This window comes from Triturus cristatus, chromosome 2_2, assembly GCF_964204655.1.
Source record: "Triturus cristatus chromosome 2_2, aTriCri1.1, whole genome shotgun sequence".
Lineage (NCBI taxonomy): Eukaryota > Metazoa > Chordata > Amphibia > Caudata > Salamandridae > Triturus > Triturus cristatus.
Genome location: NC_140582.1, coordinates 19,256,694 through 19,278,777, shown reverse-complemented (window position 1 = coordinate 19,278,777; position 22,084 = coordinate 19,256,694). Strand labels below are relative to the sequence as shown.

Here is a 22,084-nt window from a genome sequence, read left to right as displayed (position 1 = left end):
AATATATTTCCTAATTAAGCTGAATTAAGTGCAGATCTACAGTTATTTATGCCATTCCACAATGCAAGTGTTTTCAGATGCTTTTGCACTGTATACTGCTGAAACCTTTCGGACATTCAAATGCGAGTATACGTTCCTCAGTCAAATGTGGAACAATTCCCATTGCAGCTTCATTTATACAGAAAACACAAAATAAAAATGGATAAATACAGAAAAAGATTAGCAAAAAATAAATATGGATACATACAGACGAAATGTTGAAAAAATAAATACCATAAAACTGGGAGCCCTACTTATGATACATACTAGGCTTCCTGTAGATGAATGACTTGTAAATTCGTTGTTAAGAAGCTAAATGGAGGGGGTGTGGCTAGTAGCATCAAGATGGCGGTCTCACTCTAAGAGTGCTCCAGACCCCTCTATCATCCGCTCCGTGATCCGCCGCCATCCGCCCTCATCCAGCCACCCTTATCTGGGGTCAGCGCTCCTGCTTCTGCCGGTGTTGTCAGATGACCGGCGCCGCCAAAGATTGCTGTCGGGGAGGCCTCGCTCGGAGGCAGACTGTGTCTGGGCCCGGGACAAAATGGTGGCTCCTCGCTCCCGGCTTCTGCGGTGGTGACTCCTGGCCCCCTGCCGGCGGGGCAGCGTGACGGACTCTTCAGCGGTGGCGGGGGCCGGTCCCGCCCCTTTCCCGGTGATCTCTGGCGCCGCTTTGCACCGTGCTCCCCAGGTGCGGGCCCTGCTTACTGTTGCCGCTGTGGATCGCGGCCGGGGCCTGCGGCGCCTGGGTCGCGGAGGTGGGGCCCGGGGACCGGCTGCCGGATTGGGCAGCGGGGGCGCCAAGGATGCTGGTGCTCATTTCCCCCCCCCCACCCACCCCTCGGAGACGCGACTTTAGCGACATCCTTGTTGCCTCCTGTGTCGTCGGATGAGGCGGCCCCGTGATCTAAGGCCCGGAGGTGAGCGGGGAGGTGCGGCGGCGTTAGAGGCGGCTAGGCGGGGATCTTCTGCTGCCGATTCGGGCAGCGGCGAGCAGATGCATTCCCCCTCACATGACTCTGGACCCGGGGCCCGCGACGGTGCTCGGGCCTTGTGACTGCTGCAGTCTGGAAGCTGTTCCTTCAGCGCTGGCATCTTTGTGCGCCCTCCAGGGATAGATTTATGGGACTGAGCTACGTGCTGCCTGATAACCTCTGGGTGCTTTCCTGCTGACTTGACCTGGGCTGCGCCGTTGGAGGGGGTGCCATCTTCTCACCCCCTATAGTCTGCTGTGGTGACTGGACCCTTTCTTTCGACCCGGGCGGGGCTGATCCCTGCGTGCCCGGGGCGCCTCGGGTGCTTCTGCCGCGGTTCAATGGGCCCCATCTTCGCCTTGTGGGACTCCCGCGGCCCGGCATCGGCTGACCTGGGGTTCCCCGTTGAGACTTGGCCGGTTGTCCCCCGGACTGAGATCCCTGGTCTCCTTGGACTTGTCTCGCAGTCCCCCGGGTCGCCGCTGGAGTACCGCGCGATCCTGCCCCAGTCGGGACCCTGGACTGCCTTGTTGGGGGTGTGCCCTTGACTCTAGGGGTGCTCCCGGAGCTTTGGACCGGTTGCTCGGGTGGGGGCGCCCCTGAGTTGCAGCTGTGGCCTATTCACCTACGGAGTCACCGAGCTGGGCTTCCGGAGTTGGGGGGGGGGGCCTATTGGGCGCCCGGTCCTGAGCATCGTCGGCCCGGGTGTTGGAGCTCCCCCTCCTCCTCTGCGGACTGGTGGCCCTCCGGGCCTGCGCTGACGGGATCTGACCCCGGTGACCATGGGCACCCAGCAGGCTTCGGCCCCCCCAAACGAAGATGGACCGCTTCACCACGTCAAAAAAGGACCCCGGTGGTGCCCCCGGGAGCGACCTCACCGCCATCCTGCAGGCGATATGTGCCTCGCAAGCATCTGTCGAAAATAAGATCGGAGAGGTGCGCGTTGACATCGCCCTCCTTCGCCAGAATCTGCGTATTGCGACGGCCCGTGTCTCGGAGGCGGATGCCCGTATCTCTACAGCGGAGGACGACATTGGCCAACTTAAGACCCAGGTGGCGCGCCTTCTGTCCCGACCTCGGAGCTCCATCGCCTGCCTGAAGATGCCGAAAATAGGTTGCGACGCAATAACCTCCGCCTCGTGGGCTTTCCGGAGGGAGTGGAGCAGGGTCGAGTGGACACCTTTGTGGAAACCTGTGTGCGTTCCTGGATGCCCAAGGACTCCCTCTTGCCCTGGTTTGTCATCGAGCGGGCCCACCGTTCCCTGGCGCCTAAACCCCTGCCGGGGGGCCCTGCTCGTCCCATAATCCTCATGGTTCTCAATTTCCGGGATAGGGACGCTATCCTAGGGGCGACTAGAGCACGGGGCCCGCTACAGTTTCAAAATACCCGGGTTATGGTCTTCCCGGACTACACCAGGGAGGTGCAGGCTCAGCGGCGAACCTATGACTAGGTAAAACGGAAACTCCGGAGCCTGGGTCTACGTTACGGCCTTCTCTTCCCAGCCCGGCTTAAGGTCCTGTTTCAAAACCAAACTCTCTTCTTAGATACCCCTCAGGCGGCCTGGACCTGGCTCATGGAGGAGTGGCCTCTCTTGGCTTGGTCGGTCCCCTCTCCTGTGCATCGGACCCCTTCACAGCCGCTCCTGCAGGCGCCTCGGCCACAGAGGCATCGGACCAGATCCCGCAAGAAACAGGACCGTCGAGAGGGACCATCTCTGTCGCTGGGTGTGTCGCCCGGGCGGCCATGTGCTCAGACTTCGCCCCCAGGCTCCGGTTCCCCGGGCCCCCATCTGCCGGACCCGAGTGGCGGGCTGGGACCCGTTGAGGCCCTACGCCCTCCGATATCTGACTCTGATTTGTCCAGGAGTCCGGTGCTCCGCGGCTCTGATGACGATGAGGCAAACAGCTCTTGTCGCTTTCTCTTCCCCTTGTGTTGACGGGGGGGGCCTGTTCCCAGGGCTCACACAGGACGTTTATCCTACTTCTTTAACTCCAGGGACCTTCTCGCAACTTCCACCGTAGGTGGTTCTGGATGTATTGGTAGCGGATGGTGTGTCTATATCCGTACAAGAGGTGGGGGGTCCATCTCCACCATGCCATATTCTGCTTATCGTTTTAGCTTAGTCTCTAGTTTGCCTTAGCACTGTTCTTCTTTTTCGGGCGACAGATGCTTCATTTTCAGAAGTGTAGGGTGGGGGGAGTGGAGGGGGGGAGGGCCGTTGTCCTCCACTGGTTTGTTGTTTTTGGCTGCCCACGGGGCCGCCGTTTTTTGTTTTTCTTGGCAGACGCCCATGTACAATTGCCCGCGATGTGGGTAGGAGATCCACCAGCCCCCGCGCCCCCGATATAACGGCCCTAGATGCAGACTCTGCTGTCCCTTGGGATCTGGGGGTGCTCGAGCAACCCCTTTCCCCTGCAAACACTACGCTTAGCGATGGCACCTGCTTTACATAGAGCCCTACACATCCTTTCTTGGAATGTTAATGGTCTACTGGACCGGATCAAGGGCACCGCGGTCCTTCGCAGCGTCCAGCGGCATCCCCCAGACATCTTGCTCCTGCAGGACACGCACCTCCTGGGCTCCCAGTGTAACTTCCTTGCTCGGTACGGTTTTGACAGGGTTTGGCACTCTGGTTTCACACGGGGCTCCAGGGGGTGGCCATACTGCTCCGAAAGGGGCTTCCATTCACCCTGTCGCAGGCTGTTTCTGATTCGCAGGGCCGGTATGTGGCCCTGACGGGCATGATCGAAGGGCATCCCTTTAATCCTCTATGTGTCTAAATTCCTCCCGCCAGCATGGCTTCCACTCTTAGTCAGCTCACTTCGGTGTTCACTTCCCTTCCCAAGGGTCTGACGGTGGTGGGGGGAGACTTTAACGCGGTTTTGCAGCCCTACCCGCGACACGACGGGCACCACGTCGGCGTCTCATCTGCTTCTGGCAGAACGGTTATCTAACTGGGCCTCTGTGACGCCTGGAGAATATGGAACCCTCGTAGGGAACAGTATACGCACACCTCAGCGGCTCACCACACGCACTCTCGTATCGATCTGCTTCTCCTATCTGACATTGACTGTCCGTTGGTGTCCGGGGCCACGATTCTGCCGAGGGGTATCTCCGCTCATTACCCTGTCTCTCTCCGTCTCGGTGCCCCCTCTAATGGTACTCTCACAGTATGGCGGCTGAATGCCTGGTTCTTGCAAGATGCGCATTTTGTTGAATCCCTCGGGCAGGAACTGAAACACTACTTCTCTGCCAACACGGGCTCGGTCTCTTCTCCGGGGACCCTGTGTGATACGGGGGGTGGGTAGCGGTCTGGTTCACGCAAAGCGTGCGGAACAGTCCGCTCGGCTGGCTCAGTTGGAGGCCCTGGCGACGCGTTCGGGAAAGCGCCCAAACGGAGCACGATGCTGCCGATTCCACTCGCCAACTTACCCTGATACGTGACGAGATCTATCAGCTCTCCATGGAGTCCGTCCTGGCGCTCCTCGGACGCGTGTGTATTCGTTTGGGGTGACAAAAACGTCAAACTGCTGCATAATTTGGTGTCTTACCCTAGGGTTAATCGTATTATTCCAGAGGTCCGGGGTGAAGGAGGGGGGCCTCATGCACCACCTCCCTGGCCACTGCCCGCGCGTTCGCCAGCTATTAAGCGAAGCTCTATACTGCTCGGGCCCCTCGGTCTTCCCTAGCATCCCTATTAGTGGACACTGGGACCCACCTACCCCGTCTGTCCCCGACGGACTCCGAATCTCTTGACCGTCCTATCTCAGCAGAGGAGATCCAGGGAGCCATTTCACTGCTGCGTTCTGGCAAAATGCCCGGGCCTGACAGTTACCCCCAAGAGTACTACGCGACAAACCGGGACACTCTGGTTCCATACTTGTTAGAGCTGTTTAATCACGTCATCGAGGTGGGGTCTTTCCTGCCTGAGACAGACATGGCTACTATTGTCGTTCTCCCTAAGACGCAGCCGCCGTCCCTCGCTTGTGCGGATTACCGCCCTATCTCCCTCATCAACATGGAGATCAAGCTCTTTGCGGCGGTGGTGGCTCAGAGACTCTGGCCCCACTTGCACATGCTAGTACACCCGGATCAATGCCGCTTTATGCCAGCCCGGGGTACTAGGCATTGTATACGCCGCCTTCACCTCGCTTTGGCCCACCACCTCACCCCGTATTTGACCCTGCTCTTCGTAGACTTCGAGAAGGACTTTGACACGTTGGATTGGGAGTATTTGGAGGATGTGTTGGAGTGTGTGGGTTTTGGACCCACGTTCCGAGGTCTCGTCCGGGTCCTGTACTCCGCGCCTCGGGCTAGAGTCCTCCTCAATGGTGTGCTCTCTGAACCCTTCCCTGTCCGGAGGGGCACTCGCCAGGGCTGTCCGCTTTCCCCGCTTCTATTTGCCCTGGCAATGGAGCCACTGGCATGCCTCGTCCGGCAGGATCCCTTCATCCGGGGTTGGACCTGGGACCAGACCCATATTGACAAAATAGCTTTATACACGGATGACGTTCTCCTCTTCCTGGCTGACCCCGAGGGCTCTGGCCCGAAATGTCTGCAAGCTCTTGAGGCCTTTGAACAAGTCTCTGGGCTCCGGCTCAACCCGGCCAAATCTACATTGGTCCCCTTGCACCCCTCGCGTGCGTGCTTCGACTGGCTAACATCCATCCCCCTGCGTCGGCAATCCTTTAAATACCTGGGGGTGTGGATCGCCCTACATCCAGAGCTTGAATGGGTCTTGAACATCACACCTTTTGTTACCAGGGCGAAGGCGGACCTTCGGAAGTTGCAATCTCTTCCTCTCAACCCTCTTGGAAGAAGTGCCCTTTTTAAAATGATGGTCCTCCCCCGCTTCCTATACATATTGCAGAATTTTACTTTGAGCTGGTTCCGGGAGCTGGATGGGACCCTTATCTGCTTCTTATGGGGAGGGAAGAGGCCACGGCTGTCTTTGGCGCACTGCCGTATACCACCATACGATGGGGGCATGGGGGGTGATCAATCTGCACCTCTACTACCTGGCTACACGGCTCCTTGTGATCCACGACTGGTTTGCGGGCGGCTGGTCCGACCCGGCGTACCGAGTGGAACTCCGAGCAATGGAGTTTCCACGGCTCCAGGCCTACCTGTACGGAAGTCCGGTGCCGCAGGATCTTCGCCCCTGTTACCCGGGCGGTGCTTGTGGCCTGGCGAGCCGCGCTGCGACATGTAGGGTGGAATCAGAGACTGACCAAGCAGACGCCCCTGTGGAGTGGGACATGGCTGGCGGAGGTCTCCTCTTTACCAGACTTCCGTAGGTGGGATCTCATTGGGATTTCGCTCTTGGGAGACGTTTGGGTGGGGGACCACATTAGATCATTCGCAGACCTGCAGCACCGAAATTCCCTCCACTCTTCCCAATTCTATAAGTACTTACAACTCCGGCATGCCCTCCGGGTCCATATCCCCTCCCCCACATCCCTTCCCGAATTCAGTCCACTGGAGGCCCAAGTGATGATGGGGAACTTGGGTAGAGGGGATTGTCGCGGATTTACCGCTCACTTGTAAACAATGGCCCTGCGACCCTAGACCGTCTTCGCGCTCGCTGGGAGGGGTGACTGGGTCCCCTGGACGAGGCGGACTGGAGAGATGCCCTCATGGCCCCCAAGCTACTGACGACCTCCTCCAAGCTGCGGCTTGTCCAGCTTTTCTACCTGCATGCGGCGTACCTTACTCCAGCGCGTTTGTTTAGAGCTCGCTTGCGGCCCTCCCCATCCTGTACGCACTGCCAACAGGTCACTGCTGATTTCTATCATATGGTATGGCAATGCCCGGCCCTCACGCCCTTTTGGACAGGGGTGGAGCTTGAGCTTGCGCGGGCCCTTGGGTGGGAGATTCCCCACGACCCGCTGCGCTTGATCCTGGGGGTGTTGGACGGCTCCCGGGCTGATAGGCGGTTTTTGGGAACGGCGGTGGCAAAACGTGACATTGCGGCACTTTGGTCCCAGGCTACACCCCCGACAGTTCGGAGGTGGAGACGGGGGGTGGACTGGTGCGGTACCCAAGTGGAGTCCCTTTTTGGGGCTAGAGGTTGCCCCGAACTCTTCGACAAGGTCTGGGGCAAATGGTTTCAGTTAGTGCGGTCATGAGATTGCCGTGGCTAGTGTCTGTGACTGTAGATACGCTGGTGGTCTCTATGCCAAAGAACTTTTATGGATCTCTGTCACTCTTAAGATCTGCATTGTACGTGTCTATCGTGTCTGTAATGTTGTTAATGAATTTATTGCTGTTCTCAATTACAATAAACTTGATTATCAAAAAAAGAAGCTAAATGGAATGTGATTTTCCAAATGAACCACATTAGTATTGTATTGCTGCATTTATATAGCGCTTATAACCCCTTTCTGGGGTGCTGAAGCACTTGCCTACATGCGTAGCGCACTACAATGTGTAGGGTGTGTAGTGGGAAGTGTGTTGTTGTTAATCCTGTGTAGGAAGTGTTTCTGTGCTGTTCGTGATGACAACCGAGGTGTGATTATCGTGTTATGGGATGCAGCTTTTAGTAATGTGATGCATTAAGAAGTGTGAGACAGGTGCACAGTTTATGATTTTTGGTAATCCAGCAGCTTTGAACACTCTTAAAGTGCCTTCATAGTATTTCTTCTTTTCATAGTCTACTTAGCTTGTTACTGCATTGGGTTGACCATACGGTCCTGACCTGGCGTTCGTTAAAGGGTGAAATGGATACATGAGCTCAGATTTACTTGGTTAATATTTTCTTGTATCTGAATGTCATTGTTTGATGTTAAGAAGCGGTTGTAGTGCGTAGCTAGTTGGGACCTACAGTGGTATACTAAATCAAAGTCCAGAGGGGAGAACAGGTAGGCTGAGTGAGAGAATGGGAAGGCCGAGTAGGATTGTGGACAGACTGTGGGGAGAGGAAGAACAAGCAGGCGGTGAAGATCAGGCATACTGGGGAGAGAGCAGACAGGCTATTGGTAGAAGTTGGCAGAATATTATAACATCTAGGAGAGTGGCTAGTGTGAGACAGAAGGCAAGCAGACTAGGAGGGGTGAGCGGGCAGGCAGACAGAGGGGAGAGTGGTTGACTTGAAGAGCAGGCAAGCTGGTAAGAGAGTAGGAAGCGACAGTAGAGGAAATGAGCTCACAGGGAGAAAGAGCAGGGATAGTAGGATTAGACTTGGAATACTGGGAGCAGAGCAGGCAGGCTGAGGGGGGAAGTGGTAGACTGGAGGAGTGCAGGCGCAGTGTGAAATGGCCTGGGATCGTGGTCAGGGTGTGAGGTTGAGCGGTTAGGCTAAGGGCGTGAGCAGGCAGGCTGAGGGGAAAGCGGGCAAGCTTTAGAAGAGCAGGGATAATAATGCAGATTGGATGGGGAGTGGACCTACTGGGAGGAGAGTGAGCAGGAGTCGGTAGTCTGAGCCGGAGCAGACAAGCTGGAAGAGAGCTGCTATAACCAGAAGAGTGGGAGGGCAGGTTGAGGGGCAGTGGGCAGACTGGTTGAAGGAGAAACAGAAGGCTGAGGGGGGTGAGCATGAAGGCAGATCGGGACAGCGGGCTGGCATAGGGAGGTCCGATTAGCTTGGGGGAGAGAGCATGGAGAATAAGACTGGAAGGAGAACAGGCATATCCGGAAGAGAGCGGGCATAGAAAGAGGGAACAGGCAGGATGAAAGGAGAACTGGAAGACAAAGGTAGAGTGGGACAGTGTTATAAGAGCTGGGAGACTGAGCAGACCGATGTGAGATGGCGAGGTTTGGGCAGACAGTATGAGCAAGAGACTTGGCATGCTAAGAGGGTCAGTGGGGAGTTTGAGAGGAGAGCCAGTAGGTTTGGGGGACGAGGAAGACTGAGGGGGGAGTAGGTAGGTTGAGGGAGAGAGGGCTGCTTACTGAAGAAGTGGCGGACTGGAGAAAATGGGCACAGTGTTAGTACCGTTGGAGAGTGGTTTCTCTGAGGGGATCAGTGGGGTGGCTAGGGGGTAAGGCGGCATAATTTGGGGGTCTCACGCACATACGCTGGGGAGAGCGGGCAAGCCTTGGGGTGAATGGGAAGAACACACAAACATGGAAGATAGCAGGCATACTGGGACGAGAGCTGTGGAGAGAAGGGGCAGAGAATGGGTGCAAAGGTAGAAGAGCTGGGATAGCCTGAGGCTGTGAGTGGGCAGTCTGAGGGTAGAGTGAGCCTAATGTTATAATAACTGGCATAGTTATCTAGTTTAGAGGTAAGTGGACTGGTGTCAGAACCAGTCTTGGGCACCAACGGCCAAGAAAGAGTTACCGGGCTACAATTGTGGTGGTTGAGGCTTTTTACAGCTGCTGTCCTGGGACCAGGCCTACTAAAGGGCTGCAAATTGAGCACCATGTTCGCCTTACAACATTTGACCCTCAGAATAGTGGGGTGAGCAGTCCAAGACTTACAGTGCGGCACAGTGAGGTGGGGGGTTAGAGACTCCGAGCTCCGCAATTACCAAATAGCATGCAATAATGGTTTTCCAATTCAGTACTTATGTTTTATAAAAAGAGAAGTACTTTATTAAACCAAAATTAAATACCCTATAAAGGAATATATTCATGGGCATGGGGTTTTCTCTAACTGATACTACAGGGGAAAAAAGCAAAAATGTGTCACAAGTGCAGGCTCTCTGGGATTGTAATACCCCACTCACTGTCATTCCATATTACAGCTTTTCCCACAGCAAAAAGAAGCCAAATATCCGGTGAGCGCAAGTTCTGAGGTGCCAGAATTTCCTCAGTGTAGTTAGTGGCAGCGAGGTCCGCAGAGCAAGACCCTCCCGAAAGGTGTGCCTGTGCCAGAGTCCTATTCAGAAGCTCTGTGCAGACTTGACTAGTCAGTAGGTGTTGTTGCAGATGCCAGAGGGGGAACAGCCCTCCAATGAAAGCCCCTCTCCTAAATAAGAGACCACCCTGGTATAATCTTCATATCATTTCCTTTTAGGTATCCCCTTTTGCGTTATACATGTCCGCTTATTCAAATATACGTTTTCTACATGGAAATGCACGATTGTGAATGACGTGAAAACTTCTGTTTAATTACAACGGGATAATTCGGCTTGCTCGAATATTTTGTTTAATGCCTGCTTTAGCCCGGTTTGATATTTGATTTTCTTGTTATTCTGAGACAATCAACAAGGTTTCGTAGACTCTAATATGGTAATTTCTCTGTTGTTCCTTTTAAACAGTCAATAATGTTTCACGGAACATAATTAGGTGACAGGCAAGAAAGAGTCGGTTCTGTGTTAATTGTTTCTTTCAAAACATTTAGCAATGTTCAAGCAGTGTATAAGCTACGTTAAAGCATTGTTAGCTAGAGACGAATGAATCTTCGATTTAGGGATTACAGACTGAGGGTCACTTGCAGTCTCAGATCATGTTCTTTACTTCCTGGGGCCTGAAGGCCAGCACAACAAGCTTTAGACAGACTTTGCTGGCTTATTTTCCCGTGGGCAGTATAGCTGTGGAGGGAGGCGCAGATACAGAAGCTAAAAACTATAAAAGTTTTGAGACAAATATTCGGGGAGAAATGTTTTGAAGAAGTGTGCATTTTTGTTTTTGAAGATGTTTGATTTAGGGGATTTTTTTCCCTTTCCCCCACCATTATTAGAACATTCTCCCACATTTGGCTATTAAAATAAAAGTTTAATCTTGCCTTCTGTTCTTATTGCTACCCATTATGCCTATATTTACATAGCAAAAAACATTCTAGCTGACTACGTTCACAGCACAAACCTAATGAAACTGCAGGGCTGCTAAGCCATTAAAGAGAAAACTGAGAGACCGCCCCAACTTCTTGAAACCTACTATTATTAAGGTATTTTTTCGTTCTCTCCTCCCACAAACCCCTCCCCCGTCGGGTTATCTTTGATCTATCTCTCGTTCCATTTCTTTGTAAACGTTTTTGCATGGAAAACCTTATGTAAGTGGCAGTCGTTTGATCGTAATCGCCGTTGTGTAAAATTACCTATATAGTCTATATAAATACATTCAATAAAACTAAATGAAATAAGCAGGAGCAAATTTATATTTTAATGTTCTCCTTTGCACAATATTAGCAATATTACTACCAGTCCTGAGCATTTTCTATTGCAGTGAAGGACCTAGAATACAGATGTCTTTGCTTTCTGGTAGTTATGATGTAGGCATTTGATATGCGCTCTGCATGCCATCGGCCTGCTTAAAGGTGTGGGGCATGGCAGTCGGACCTTGAGTCAAAGAACTATTCCTTGAGGAAAATTAAACCAAATTTTCACCACTTATTCTGAGCACCCACCTCAATATATTCTGCTGCATATCCTGGAGACGTTCTGTCTTGTGGCCTCCTTCATAAAGTTTCCTGCTTTTATGGACAATGGGAGTAACTGCCCTGTTCTTGTAGTTTCGCAGACACTTAGCATCTAAATATTAGCCATTGGCAAATGGACCAGGCAAAGGTCTTTGTAATTGAACCCATGCATAAAAAGCAACCAAACTTGTTCCGCAAGGCATCGAGAGATGCTACTTTTCTGTCTCTCTCTGAAAAGACAGTGTTGGACACCATTGCTCCTTCTATTTGTAGGACACATTCCTGTAGAAAATTGATTAATGTTTAGCCATGATAAAATGAGTGCTCAGATCAGCAGCAAGCTATGTGAAATATCTATAGATGGCAGAATGTTTATTGCTAACTTCAGCTGAAAGTTAATTATTCTTGACCTCAAAGTCTTTCTCCATCTAGACCCCCCGATATTTGCCAACAGGTGTTTTTGGGTACATAGCCCAACATTGTAAGTCACGCAAATTAACCTGGGAAGCCCAGCTTAATATTACTGAGTGAGTGAAGTTACATAACATCTGTACCTTGCTCTCAGCAACCTGTATCATACCATGTCTGGATAGTAAGAGTAGGCCAGAGTGAGAGAATGCATGTTATTATTAAGGACCATTTATATAGTGCTCAGTTACCCAGTGGTGGTTTCCCAGTGCCTAAAGGGCAGGTCCTGTCTATCCAGTCTGGCTAACTAAAAACAACCAGGTCTTCAGGTGTTCTCGAAAGGTCGTAAGCGAGGGACAGCTTCTCAAAGGTTCTGGGATGGTGTTCCTGAGCTTAGTGCCCTGATATACAAAAATCCAGCCTACTATATGTGTGTGTGTGTAACTGTGGGGACAACGCACAGGGAAAGTTTGCAGGTGTGAAGGGGACAGGCTGGTTGATGAGATCTAGCAAATTCATGAAGATATCGTGGGCCAACCCCTGATCATGCTCTTTGCACATAGCACAAGGTTTTAAAGTGAATGTGCTTCTCTACTGAAAGCCAGTGGAGCTCTCAGAGGAGACGAGAGACCCAGGCATCATCATATTATCTTTATTTCGACATACATATGTTATAAAAGAATTAAATACAATCTAACAGTAATCATTAACAAATTCGCAATGTGATAGACATTAAATAACATAATTGACCACAATAGTAAAATCATCATTACCTGTGAGAGATACTACTCCATCATTGTTATCATATGCAATGAAAATAATATCATTAGGAGATTAAACTTCTTCTAATGTTCCACATTGCAGCTAAACATTTACTGACAACAAAAACAGTCAATGGAGATAAATCTGATTTTAGAATACGATATGCATCCAGATGTTTCCTGAACCCCCATTTTCTGCATATGGGAACAATCCACTTTTTCCTGGGCCTCATATAAGAGGGACAGAAAAACATTACATGGATATCGTTCTCCAATTTTTCTGAACAGGCAGGACAATTTAAGGTAGTTGGTGGGTGCCATCTACTCGTAAGAGCTCTGATTGGTAGGGAATTGTATCTCCATTGAAGGAACAGTTTCCTGAGACCGATAGGGTTAATGTCATCTAACACTGTCTCCAACTTATAGTAATCTTTCATCAATAAAAATGAGCTTGTCATTGAGCCCGCTTTACCACTTGATAGATGAACAGACAGATTACATTCATAATAGATGCTAGCCAAGTTCTTTCGAGAAATATTCATACAAGCCTCTTCCGGATTGGACCATAATAAAGGACAACCCAATCTCTGAAAGTCATTCTTTTTTTTTTTTTTTTTTTTTTTTAACCGTTTATTACAAAATTCAAAAAATATACAAAGATGGGCCTACAACCTTCAGGCCGGCCGCTAGCAAGCAAGAGGAGCATGTGGTACAAACAATAGCGCGCATGCCGCGGCAAAGGGAAATGCACAGGAGTTAGAAGCGGTGGTAGCCACACCATCCGGGCACACAACGGTTTCATTTTAATATAAATAACAACAAAAGAACAAATCCACAAGGCAACCCACAATCGGAAACAGCAACATGTGCTCCCCTAGCGGGGGGGACCCTACTAATCCATAGGAGTAGCAAGGGGGGGAAAAAGGTCAAGACTGGGATTAGGTGGACTCAGTGCCCGGGACCGGGGGGATAAACTGGCTAAGGGGATGGGGCCGGTGACAGATCGGGCAATAACGGCGGGGTAAAGATTCCCCCGCGGTAGGCGTTCCAGGGGCCCCATACGTTCACCCATGTCCCAGACTTACCTCTCGCAACATACACCACCTTTTCCCGAAACATGCACCAATCCATGTTATCCTTCCATGCCGAGACAGTCGGCGACCTCTGGGAACCCCACAGTTGAGCAATGTCGCGTTTGGCCACCATATATCCCAGAGTCACCCACCGCGTCTGCGGCACCGAGTAGTCGGTTGGCTCCCACACATTCAACAGGCATCTCCTCGCTTCGGGCAGCAGCGACACACGCGTAACCACCCGCAGGACCTCATGCACACCACGCCAGAATCGCTCCACCTCCGGGCATTCCCACAAAATATGGAAAAAGGTCCCCAAAGAACCACACCCACGCTTACACAACCCGTCTACAGCATATCCCATACGCAGTAGCCTTGGCCCCGTAACATAGACCCTATGGAGTATCTTGAGCTGGACGAAGCGAAGGCGGGCCGGTATGGCCACCTCTTTCGGGGAGGCCACCGCCGATACCCAGTCCTCGTCATCCAGCTCCAATCCATCGGCCACCCATGCCTCACGAAGGTTAGTCAGCAGTCCCGAGCGGTCATTGATAAGTTTTTTATAGATCAATGAAATCGTGCTGTCCGGTACATGTCCATCTAGCACTCTATCCTCCAGAGGGGAATACTCCGGGATGGAGGCAACGTCCGGGAATACGGAGCATAGCGCATGATGGATCTGCATATACCGAAAGTACTCCCTGTCCTGCAACTGGAATTCTGTCCGTAGCATCTCGAATGTTTTGAATCCCCCCCTCGTCCAGAGATCACCCACCCTGCTGATGCCTATCATGTCCCACTTTTCAAAGCCCTTCGAGGTCCACAGGGAGCCCAACTGCTCAGATGCGTATAGTGGCGACGCCCGGGTCAAACGACCTTTCCACCCCATCGCCACATTAGCCGCGTGCCACACTCGTACCATGAAACGCTGGGGCCCATCAGACGTGCGTCAAGCGAGCTGGAGTAAAGCGCTCGGTTATAATCACCACCCGGCAGTAACATCTTATCCATTTCAAAGGCCGGGTTTAGAGCGGGCCCGTACAGGCCGCGATTAATCGCAGCCAGCTGGGAGGCCCAATAATGCCGTTTGATATCCGGGAGGGCGATCCCCCCGTCGTACCACGGGAGCGTCAGCTTCGCCAGGGCGATACGCAGTCTACCTTCCCAGAACAGTCGGCGCTGCAAACTCTCCACCTCGCGAAAGTAGCGCGCCGGGACGACGTCCATTGTGTTCTGCAGCGCGTACAGGAAACGCGGCAGCGACATCATCTTAAACAATGCCGAGCGGCGAGAGTGCCAAGCGCCTCCAACGCGCAACATCCTCCTTCAGGCGCTGGAGGGGGGGAAGCAAGTTCTGACTATATCGGACCTCCGCGTCCAGGGTAATGAAGACACCCAGGTACCGGAATCCCCGCGGGGCGATCTGGATAGGACAGCCCCTCGGAAGGATAGGGTCCTCCCCAGAGAGAACATAGACGCACGATTTAGCCCAGTTGATGACAAGGCCGGAGTTAAGACCAAATGAATGCAACACATCAACCAGCACTATCAGTGATTTACGTGGGGAAGCCAGGTACAGGAGAATATCGTCAGCGTATAGAGATACGCGGTCCTCATACTCGGGGGTCCAGCGGAGACCACGAATAGAAGGTTCCACCGCAGCCACTCTGCCAGGGGCTCCAAGGCGAGCGCGAAAAGGAGCGGCGATAACGGGCAGCCCTGCCGCGTACCCCTACCCAGCGCGAACGAAGCCGACACTCTACCGTTTACCACGACCTGCGCCAGCGGGCCAGAGTACAACAATTTTACCCAACTGATGAATCCTGGGCCAAACCCAAACTTCGCGAGCGTCGCCCAAATATAAGGCCATTCAAGCGTGTCAAACGCCATAGTGGCGTCCAAGGACGCCAAAATGGCCGGCTCTCGTATGAACGGGACACGTGCGAGCACCCCATGCAAACGCCGCAGGTTAAGCGCTGTATTGCGATGAGGGATGAAGCCGGTCTGATCCTGGTGAATCAAGTCACACACTACGCCGACCAGCCGATTGGCCAACACCTTGGCGAGGATTTTGGGCTCTGCATTCAATAACGAAATAGGCCGATAGGATGTGACCCGGTCCCGTGGCCTCCCCTCCTTATGGATAACCACGATAGTAGCTAGACGCTGGTCTAGCGGGAGGGAACCCGCCGAGTGGGCCGCGAGGAACATAGCACGGAGATGCGGTGCCAGCGTATCCGGTCGCAGTTTATACAACTCGATGGGAAGACCATTAGGGCCCATGGCCTTGCCGGAAGCGACCGAACGTATGGCGAGGGCAATTTCTTCGGAAGTTGGAGCAGCGTCCAACGACACTCTGTCCTCCTCCGAAAGGGAAGGCAGCGCGATCTCCCTGAGCAGGGCGTGGGAATCCTCTTCAGAGCGGGAGGACACCGGGGAATACACCCCACGGAAATAGTCTGCAAAGCAGGAGACAATTTCTTCTGGTTCAGTGACACACACACCATTCTGTTTCTCAATCAACGGGACAACTCGACTCGCTCTCTCCTTTTTGTTCAACCATGCAATCAATTTACCAGCCTTATCACCCACATCATACAGTCTCCCCTGTTGCTCTCTACTGAGGCCCCTGGCCGCCTCCGTGACGAGGGCCTTTCAAGCAAGTGGCTTATGTCGGAGAACATGTAATTTGTCATCCGTCACCCCACATTCTAGATCACCCTCCAACTCGGTTATCTCAGCTTCAACACGAGTCACCTCCTCCCGCTCGCGCCTCCGGGAATGGGAAATAAGGGACAAGGCCTCTCCCCTGAGTACCGTCTTGAACGCCTCCCACAATGAGATCGCCGATGACACAGACCCCACATTCTCGTCAAAGTAGCGCTTAAGGGATTTAACCAGCTCCGCGCGAATGGTGGGGTCACGCAGGTACCAGGGATTAATCGAGACCACCCTACCCTCTCCCCTCGGAAGAATATCAAAGTGCAACAAGAGTGGAGAGTGGTCCGAAATACCCCGTGCCAAATGGCGCACCTCCCCTATCCTCCCAACGTGCGCCGCCGGAACCAGGACATAATCTAGCCGTGAGAGACTACCATGAGCCCCTGAATGGAAGGTGTACTGCAGCTGCGTGGGATGTTTCAAACGCCAACAATCCACCAGCCCCAAGGTATCCAAGAGGCCAGACAACCATGCCTGGGCACGGGGGAGATCCCTAGGGGGGTGACGATCCACAGTTCCGGAAACCACAGCATTAAAATCCCCCCCCCACCACTAGAATCCCCTCCGGAAGGCCAAGGAGGAGGCGCCCCAGATCCGCAAAGGTGGTCGTCTGCAGCCCCGGCGGGACATAGACAGACACGAAAACGACCACTCTGCCCTCCATTCTACCCACCAAAACCGTGTAGCGTCCCCTGTCGTCATGGTGCACCTCATCAATCTCCAACGGGAGCGAGTTCTTAACCATAATGCCCACACCCCTTGAACCAGACGTGAAGCCCGAATGGGCCACAAGGCGGTAGCCCCGTCGATTCATGGCACAAAAGGAGTTGCCAATGAGGTGTGTCTCCTGCAGAAAAACTATATTGGGCGAAATTCGCTTCAAGAACTGCAGGACCACACCTCGTTTTATCCTGTCCCCCAATCCATTAACATTCCAGGACAACAGACTCAGTCCCCTACCCCCATCGTAAACAGAAGCCATCACTCGTCCCCCAGAGAGCACTTTAGAAATGATACAACAATGCTTTTGCCTTGTGGTAGAAACGAACAACACCCCACCCCAACCCACCCACCCCAATAAAACTCCCCCCTCCCTGCACCCCTGCATGAGCCCAGACAGCCCCCCCCCAACTTGCAGTGTGCCTGTCGCCCCTATATAGTGAAACTAGCTAGACCCCCTAGAGGAGGAAAGAGTACCCCTTCTAGACCCCACACAACCTCCAAGGGAGGGGAAAGAACAAAGACAGAAGCTTGGTCGAAAGTGGCATCATAGTCGTCCAGAGTGAGGCCCAATATCAACCCCTCAGTCCCGATCCTGTGGGCCGTCTCCTCCCGCGGCCCCCCCCCCCCCACCATCTCGATCACTACCCCCAGGCAGAGTGTCCAGCCAGTCCCCGGCCGCTTCGGGACGATCAAAAAAGTGCGTGCGACCATCCACCTCTACCCGCAGCTTGGCCGGGAAGAGCATGGCGTATTTTAAGTTCATGTCCCGGAGCCGGCGCTTAACACCCAGGAAACTCAGTCTCTGTTTCTGGACCGCTTGAGTGAAATCGGGATAAAAGTTCACCTCCATATTTTCCAGCTTAATCGGCCCTTGCAGTCTGGAGGCTTGCAAGATCGCGTCCCTGTCCCGAAAGTTAAAAATCCGGGCAATGAGAGGCCACGGAGGGGCTCCGACCTTCGGCCTTCCCCCGGGAACTCTGTGGGCCCTCTCCACGGCAAAGAATTTACTCAGTCCCCGAGGCTGGAGATGGGTAGCGATCAGGTCCTCTACAAAAAGATCCGCCGCCGCTTCCTCCCGTCCCTCGGGTACTCCGATGATGCGGATGTTATTCCTCCGGGCCCGACTCTCGGAATCTTCCAGGCGCCGATCCATAAGCGCACTCGCCTGACGAAGTCGGTGCACCTCCGTTTGGAGGGCCGCCACCTCAGTCGTGAGGCCCGACGCGGTGTGGGCCAAAGAATCGACCCGGTCGTTGGTCTTGGAGAGATCAGCCCTCACCAGGTTGACGTCAACTAGGACCGCGTCGATTTTATGGGCTAAGGTGTCAAACCGCTGGCCCACCGAGGCCTTCATCTCAGCAATGGCGCACATGACGTCTTGCAGAGTCAACTCTGTGGGCAAATCCGGGGCATCCGGAGGGCACTCAGAGGACTTGTGCGGTCCACCGGGAGATCCTTTCGGGAGGGTGTAGCGGTCCATGATGTTGGCCTGATGTGCGGCGCCACGCCGGGTCGACTTGGCCTTCAACCGATCGCCATCTTGTTTCGTGGCCATCGTCGCTGGTCTCACACCCTCACCAGCCACGCAGTAAAAGGCAAGCAATCAAGGCCACGGGCTCCGGGGGGTCACCCCAGGACGACGGAGCGGGCCACAGCAGGCAGGCAGGCTGGGTCACCCAGTGAGGCCACCCCAACACAAAGAGCGCCGCGATCCCACTTGCAAAGATGGCAAGGGGGCGCGAAAGTGAAAGTGAAAGTGCGGGGTACGCGACTCGCCAGGCCCAGCCCGCCGTTGTTGTTCACTTTGTCACCGGGTCGCCCCCAAACGCGAGTCCGGGGTCAGGAGCGAAGGAGGCCGCAAACTTCAATCGGTGCTCACTCCGGCACCCGAGGTCCGATTCGGAAACGGGTACCACCTCGGCTCAGGCTCACCGACACAGTCCCCTCAACCGATGCAGGATGAAGACAGGATAAACGTAGGAGGTCGCGGAGGTCCTCGGGAGCCTCGCACCTACGCGGCCATCTTGGTTGCGCACTAGGCTCCTCCCCCCCTGAAAGTCATTCTTTATGTAATTTATCCAAGGAAGTTTCTGAATAATTGGATATTTTAATAATTCCGCAAATTCTTGCCGATAGACGGTGAGTTCTGGGGTTACCCATAATCGCCTCCAAAAAGATAGGGGTTTTAAGCCTAGTTCCTCCTTTATCAATCTAATTCCCAAGTCAAGCCTGAGAGGCAAAAGGGGGGAACTGGTAGGAAGGGACAGTAAATTCCTAAGGAACTTGTTTTCCGTTGCAATAATTGCAGGAGCACAGTCGTGTCCCCACAACTCGCCGCCATAGGTTACTGACCCACGAGCCTGGATTTTATAAATCTCAAGTGGGGGACCAATAGGTTTTATCTGGAATTGATTCCAGAGTTTAATAATTCCCCCAACCTTTTGAGATAACTTTAAATGAGATTTAATCTGATGTTGAGTCCAGGCCAAATTTTCATTTAGGGTCAATCCCAGATACTCAAACATCTGGACTCTTTCCAGGGTTACACCATCTATAGTCGGATTTGGGCGAGAGGTCTTGGGAGGATTAAAAAACATAAACTTTGTTTTGGCTGTATTTATTTCCAGCCCCCGTTCATGACAGAATGAGACAAAACCATCCAAGACTCGCTGTATGCCCATAGGTGACTTAGCAAGTAGGAGGGTATCATCAGCAAACATGATCGCTGAGATCCCTGTGCCAGCGAGTCTTGGTGCGTCTCTGTTGGTAACCTTATTCAAATGGGAGATGACCCCATTTACATAGAGACAAAACAGGGTTGGCGCCAGGACACAACCCTGTCTGACACCCCTTTGAACGGGGAAACTAGATGATAAATTTCCATCTCTTCCACATCTGACCCTTGCAAAGTTATTAGTATGAAGTCGTATTATAAAATCCAAGAGTTGTGGTGGGATGCCTAGGTCCCGTAGTACAATCCAGAGCTTCGTACGTGGGACCAAGTCAAAGGCCGCACGAAGATCTACAAAGACGGTATATAGGGAACCACCCTCAACCTTAACCGCCTTCCAAAAAAGCATCATTAATCTAAAGATTTGGTCAGTAGTTGAGACACATTTTCTAAAACCCGCCTGATAGTGGCTGAGAATCTCAAATTCCTCGACCCAATCCAGGAGACTATCTAAAATCAACCTCGCAAAAAGCTTCTGGCCGACATCTATTAAGCTGATGGGCCTATAATTTACCGGGAGCAGAGGCGACCCCTTCTTAAAGATAGGGACTACCTCCGCTCCAAGCCAAGTAAAGGGGATCGACATACCCTCAGCAATTGCGTTGAACATTGCTAAAAGATACGGCGCCCATACCCTGGGCTGGTGTTTATAGAGGTCTCCAGGGACCCTATCCAGCCCTCGAGCTTTGCCAGCAGGAAGCCTAGATATAACGGTCAAAACCTCATCCAAGGTAAAGGTAATCACTGGAGTGTCGGCAACATCAGTCGTCAACAATCGTGCCGATAAAACCTCCCCACAGGAACGGTCCCCCCTATAAAGCATGCTAAAGTGATCTTCCCATACTTCTGGAGCAATATTCGGGTTAATTGCTGGATCGGGTTCAACTGAACCAGTAGTCACGATTTGCCAAAACCTCCTTGAGTCCCTATTAGCTAAGGCAGTTGTAAGAGCAGCCCAGTTCTCATTACCCCATTCAAGCTTGGCGTGGTGAATTCGATATCGATAAGCACGTCTCTTAAGTTGGATGACTTCCTTTTTTGAGTTTTCTTTTAGGGCCTCCAACAATTCACTCTTCGCTAATCTGCATGCCTGGTTATACCAGGAGTGCTTTCTTCGAACAATTCTTCTACTGGGAACTACGGGATTTAAAATATCTATTAGGGTAAGTAATAGTGCCTTGTTAAGTTCACCCAGTTTTCGAAAGAAATCAGACTGAGCTTGTTCCTCCATGAGAGCCACCATATCTTCCAGAGCTAAACTAACCCTAGCCTATATTTTTGCCAAGTCATCTCGGTTACTCTCCAATTTTTCCCATCTTACCCTACGTCTATTGTTAGAGAGAGTAAGACTGCTAGTTTTGTTAGGTTGAAATAGGGCTTCATCCTTGCGCAAAGCTGGTAGTAGAAAGTCCAAGATTAGGGGGTTGTGATCGCTCTCTCCTCTGGGGAGCACCCTAAAGTCCTGGACTCGACTCCACTCCTTGCATTGAACAAAAATGTAATCAAGACGAGCCTCCCTACCAAATTTATTAAAGGTGGGCCTGGGGGGCTTATCAGATTTTGTTCGTCCATTACATGCTCTGATCGAATGAGCCAGTGCTAGAGAAGTAACTTGGACAGCCAAAGGTGCCCAAACTCGTACTGTGGGGCTTGAGACAGATGGAATTTTCCATAGATCATCCTCGTCCTGGTTTATGGCGTCCAACAAGCCTTCGAGTGGTTCAAAGTGAGAGTTAAAGTCTCCACCCACCACTATCAGAGTATCATCCGGAATATTAGTCAATACCGTAGATAACTCTTCAATGGTCCTTGCTTCTGCAGAAAAACTGACCGGTCTTGAATAAACATTAATCGGGGCCATTCGAAGGCCGGAACGCCAGTCCAAGAATACACACTGGACGTCCTCAGACCCTGTATTTAGAACCGTAGGACTACAACCCAGATGGGTAGCGACCCAAATTGTTAAACCCCCAGATGGTCGGCCCCTTCCTCCCCACCTAGCTGGAACTGAGAATGAAGCAAACCCCAAACGATGGTGCTCTTCCCTTGCCCATGTTTCCTGGAAACAGCATATGTCTTGGAGGTCTATAAATGAGCCCCAATCGGGGCAATTAAGCTTGTTAGAGAGACCAGCTATATTCCAGGAAAGGATTTTTAATGGAGGTGGGCAACTATGAATAGCAGGGGACTTTTCAGAGGGAACTTCAATAGTTGGGTTCGGGGTTAGTCTATAATCCCTCGTATCAAGAGGTGAGGCCACCGGGTGCAATTTTATACCATCAAGTTCAACTCTCCCACTCCCGTTCTCCAACTGAAGTCAATCAACCTCCTCAAGGCAACTAAACCTGTT

The 22,084-nt window shown here is 52.4% G+C and overlaps 1 protein-coding gene across 1 annotated transcript in view; it reads left to right on the top strand.

The window, feature by feature from the left end:
• The window catches only part of CNOT6L (CCR4-NOT transcription complex subunit 6 like), an 844,987-nt gene that overhangs the window by 460,170 nt on the left and 362,733 nt on the right, over positions 1–22,084 (top strand). The window lies entirely within an intron of this gene.